At 41.1% G+C, this 5,652-nt stretch overlaps 1 pseudogene; it reads right to left on the reverse strand.

Annotated features, from left to right (window-relative positions):
- Positions 1-2,846: 2,846 nt before the first annotated feature.
- LOC134298145 (U6 spliceosomal RNA) lies at positions 2,847-2,941 on the reverse strand (annotated as a pseudogene).
- Positions 2,942-5,652: the final 2,711 nt, after the last annotated feature.

Raw genomic sequence — 5,652 nt, forward strand, 5'->3', positions numbered from 1 at the left:
TTGTTCTCCTGGCATAAGGACAGGGCTGTTCACCCCATCCTTATACTGGGAGAAAGGCAAGACATGCGGCAAATGCCCTGATCCTCCCTCCCAATCCTCCTCCCCGATCCTCGGGCTGTCCTTTTGGCATTATATTGGGAGGAGGGCAAGACAAGCAGTAGCTGAGAGTTCTCTGGAGGGCTCTCACCACCACGTACCTTCCCCGAGCCGTTTTGGCATAAGGATGTGGCCACTCACACCATTCTTATGCCAGGAGGAGGGAGAAACATGCAGTGGCTGAGAGCACTCCAGAGATCTCTCCGCTGCTGTGTGCCTTCCTCCCTCACCTTTTTGGCCTTATGACGCAGCGGACAAGGAAAATGAGGAGGGCCTGAGGTAAGCACCCAGGGGGCCACATCTTCAGTCTCTAATGCTGGCTCTATTATGCCACTACTTTTAAGTCAACTGCTAGTGAATATATTAACATGGGGTGGTCCTTCACAGCTACTGAAACCAAGTGAGAAAGTTAATGAAAAAAAAAATTGGTTTGCTGCAGAGTGCATATACAATTGCCCAGGAACCAGTCCCAGGCTTGGACGGTGGCCACAAAGATCTGTTGAATGCAGGCTGATCCCAACCCAGGAAGTGCAGTATCCATGGCTAGACAGTCATAGGGAAATGTAAGTTTTTTTCTTAACCATTTCAATGAGATGCACTGATGCATATATCCAGGTTCATTTGGAATCACCCCAGTTTTAAGCACTGCATGGGATATGCCTGTGCCAGACTTGCTGGTGAGTTTTTTAAACATGCTGTTTCTGACTTCATCCATGCTACAGTATACATTCAGGGTAATTATTTTGTAGACATCCTGCCCTTGACATGGCTTCAAACTGCAATAGAACGTCTGTGTAGAACCGCCTACAGGCATCTATGACAAACCAGAAAAGTTACAGCCCCAAATCTCAACATATTTAACTATTTGAACATTGCATTATTACGTGCATGCAAAGACAGTAAAATGGTCAAGGATGAGACAAAATAATTGCCATGGTTACATATATTTACCTTCAAATTCACTTTGACTTATTGGCAATATTTCTACACAGATGTTTTTTGCCATGGCCTTTTTCTCAATATGCGATTTGCTGAATGTTACGCAGTGGGTTTCCATGGCTGAGTTGGAATTTGAACTCAAACCATTGGCTTTCTATAAAATAAATATTATTTTCTATGCATGTCTATTGCAAGTTGAGGGAATATGAAAAAAGCTGCAATATCTGCTGCATTTCCTTTCAGACATATGACTCTGAAAAAACTAGAAGGACCAATAGGTCATTTTGAGTATAAGGCACACAAACTGCATCATAGGAAAATAACAACTCATGTAAGTTTTGGGTGAAATAATCTATTTATGCTCAAAGCCCCACTGCAGTAGATCATTTAGAGGAGGAAAAGAGGGGGGGAAAGAATAGAGCTACAGAAAAGCAAATATCACAATATTACAAAGGAAGATGTAGTTAAGAAAAATTTTAAACTGGTGGTTTGTTAGGAATCCCCAAAAAGGTATTCCACAGTGTATCTATAATGTTGTACTATATCTATTTCTGTTCATACCTCCAGTCAATATTTAAGTAGTTTGTGTTCTGGGTTCATTGATTCAATTTTCGGAGTGTATTTGTGGTTACAAGGTGTCCAAAAGCTAGGAACAGCTGTTAATTTGGACACACAATTCTTACTTTAAAAAGTAAGATCATTCCTTCATTATATCCAATGAAAATTTCCCAAGCCCTGGAATATTATGAAATATAAAAGTGGACTAAACAAAATAAACCTTTAATTCCTGGTTCCATCTAAATGTTATTCATGCAGTCATTGTTATCCATGCTGGAGGAATCACGAGCCTATAGATTGTGAAACCTCTCAGAGCCTATATGAGAGCTCATCTGAGGCCCCAGCAATGCTGCTATATAATGCAGTTCACACCTTGGAAGCCATTTCCTCCAAAGAATGGTTGTGACAAATACAATACTCCAGGTTGTATTTAGAAGGATGAGAAAAAAAAATCTCTGAGGGTTTTGATAGAACAGAATGATCTTGTTTGGATAAAATCAGGAGAGTGGTGTTGTGTCATATTCTCTTGTCAAGACATATACTCTGAGGAAGTTTGTCATTGCCTTCTTATAAGGCTGAGAGAGTGGCATTTCTCAGCTCATTGAACTCTGACAGTGACTTAATAATGTATTCTGGCTGTCACTTATCTCCAACCTGAGAGGACTGTGGGCACTTCCAGACAGTGCCAAAATCCACGCCACAGTGGGTTTTAAAAACTTGCTTTGGCACATATTTATTTATTTATTCATTTCCGATATTTCTACCCCACCCTTCTCCCCGAAGGGACTCAGGGCGGCTTACACAACTGGCAGGAACACTACCAGTATATCATAATACAATAAAATAATAAAAGAGTTAAAATAGTTAAATAACATATTAAAATACAATATATAAAAGATTTAACACAGTGCAACGCCAAATATATATGCCAGTCATCCATCAGACCTTGTGCAAGAGCCTTAATCCAATCCATGTCAACACTAACTGAGTTCATTCATTAAACGCTTGCGCACATAGCCAGGTCTTCAACTTCTTTCTAAACCCCAGAAGGGATGGAGCCTGCTGGATGTCACTAGGGAGGGAGTTCCACAGCCGAGGAGCCACCACAGAGAAGGCCCTGTCTCTCGTCCCCACCAGCCGTGCTTGTGAGGCAGGTGGGATCGAGAGCAGGGCCTCCCCGGATGATCCTAAGGTTCTCGTGGGCTGATAGGAGGAGATGCGTTCGGACCGGTTAAGTTGAACCAGAACCGTTTAAAAATATGGAACGCTTCACAAATTTGCGTGTCATCCTTGCGCAGGGGCTATGCTAATCATATTTCCATCTCCACCCCCCCCCCCCAAAAAAAAACAGGCTTTCCTGGGGAGGTGGCTACATGACTGATGAACATAATTATTGTGGCCTCTTGCAGCTAGAAAATGGCATGCCAGGAGACTGGGAGGGGGGGAGAAAAGTTATCGAGACCAGGTATGTTTTCCTTAATTTTTAGGTGTAAATTTGGGGCTTGAGGGGAGGGGTGGGTGCCATCCCGAACCCCTGGTGTGTTCTGAATTAATTCAGTTTTACTGGAGGCCTAATTTGGACATCTCCAGTAAAACCGAAAGGTCCCAGGATATGGGACTTTCAGGATGGGCTCTGTATTAGTCACAAACCTGGCTCTGCTTTCTAGATCCTGCTTTCCTACACTTCTTATCTTCTTTGTTTCCTGAGTCATATGACTGAGTTAAAATCTATGTACATTGATTTTGGAACCTTCTTATCTGGCATATGTTGCCATTATTGCCACTGCAAAAGACACTGTCACCTGGAAACAGGATATTTCCCCCTTTTTTGCAATAAATTGTTGGTTCAAGTACAGTAGAGTCTCACTTATCCAAGCTAAACGGGTCGGCAGAACCTTGGATAAGCGAATATATTGGATAATAGGGAGGGCTTAAGGAAAAGCTTATTAAACATCAAATTAGGTTATGGTTTTACAAATTATGCACATCATGTTATACAACAAATTTGACAGAAAAAGTAGTTCAATACGCAGTAATGTTATGTTGTAATTACTGTATTTACGAATTTAGCACCAAAATATCACGATATATTGAAAACATTGACTACAAAAATGCATTGGATAATCCAGAACCTTGGATAAGCAAGTCTTGGATAAGTGAGACTCTACTGTACTTGCATTACTCCTTCTCCTGTAGATGGTTAAAATCAATTACAAGTGTCACTTGAGTATACAGATGTATTGCCATATGCGTACAGATAAAAAAGTGGGACAGCACTGAGTTGCATATTTAAAGGATGAATGCAATCTTCACATTACAATAGGCTGTGATTGTTTTTGTTGACCACCTGGTAAACTATCTGTGAACTCTCATGCATGTCTAGATTTAAAGGACAGTGTGCTATTTCACTCACGGCTACTTTAAACTAGACATGAATAAACTGCCTAATGTGTTGGATTAAAGACTTGTCTTACAAATGGGAAAAAGTATGTTAGATAAAGCTTTCAGGGGGAAACCTCTTTTGAGTATATCAAAGTCTGAATCTACAAATGTGTTGCCTGAAATCATGTACAGAAGGAGAACTACACATAATGAGCAGACTACTTCCCATCTACAAAAGCAAGACAGGAATAAAATAGTAGGGTCTGTCAGTTCCATAATTTAAAATGAATGCAGAATGTTGTAGCAATGTTGTAGCAATGAGCATCTTTGGTACTTGAATTTTGTCTGGTAGCATTCTGACTTTTATTTGAAAGATATGTTGTAAAGTATTTTTGTAACTCTATCTGTGTGAGAGCCAGCACAGCACAGTGGTCTGAGTGCTGTACTATGAATTTTGGAGACCCAGGCTTCAAATTCACTCAGGCTGGATCTACACTGCCCAGGGCCGTAGCCAGAAAAAAATTTCAGGAGGGGTTTTGAAAATTTCGGGTGGGGGTGGGGGTGGGGGGGTTGAACCCCTGACCCACCCGCCCCCCCGGGTTCAGACCTGTCAATATCTGCTTGAGATAGTGCCTGGAGGGACTCTTAATGTTTTACGTCTCATAGACTTAGCATGGGGATTTGGTTAACCAGTTAAAATTCATGAGTAAACCAGGTTTTTTTTTAACCTGAACCTTTTGGGGGGGGGGGGTAAACCCCTAACCCCCCCCCCCAAACCCCCCCCCCCCCGCTACAGGCCTGACACTGCCCTACATCCCAGGATCTGATTTCAGATTATCTATTTATCCTAGATTATAAAGTAGTGGATACTCAGATAATCAAGTTCAAAATAAATAATCTAGAATCAGATTCTGTGATATATAGAAGTGTAGATCCAATCTCAACCATGGAAACTCACTATGGCCCTATCTACACTGTCATGTAAAATCCAGATTATCTGTTTTGAATTGGATTATATGGCAGTGTAGACTCAGATAATCCAGTTCAGAACAGATAATATGGATTTTCTGCCTTGATATTCTGGATTATATAGCAGTATAGAAGGCCCCTAGGAGAACATGGAGAAGTCACATACACTCGGCCTTAAAGGGAAGTAAATGTAAACCTTCTCTTGATTTGTTGTGCTGAGAAAACCATATGAGAGGATTTGAAGGCAATATAACATACATCTCTGTACTGTTCAATGACACAGGCCTCTTCTACACTGCCATATAAAATCTAGACTACCTGTTTTGAACTGGATTATATGGCAGTGTAGAAGGGGCCAAATAATCTGAGATAGGAAGAAAATCTGGGATCATATCCTTTTATATAGAGCAATGTAGATCCAGATTGAGAAGTTATTAATAGCAATCACTGGCCCCTTCTACATTGCCATATAAAATCCAGATTATCTACTTTGAACTGGATTATCTGCTTTGTTAATCTGGGCCCTTCGGGTTAAAAAAGGGGGTGACCAGATGACGCTTGTTCTAAATGTGCACTTAATCGCTGCAACGGAGGGAAAACCTGATTCAAAAAGGTCCTCCTTTATCCCAGTTCTGGGTGAAAAAGTCAGATGTTCCCATGACTGTTTTGTCCTGCAGTCATGTAAAGTTTGGGATTTCCTTCTTTACC

This window comes from Anolis carolinensis, chromosome 3, assembly GCF_035594765.1.
Source record: "Anolis carolinensis isolate JA03-04 chromosome 3, rAnoCar3.1.pri, whole genome shotgun sequence".
NCBI lineage: Eukaryota > Metazoa > Chordata > Lepidosauria > Squamata > Dactyloidae > Anolis > Anolis carolinensis.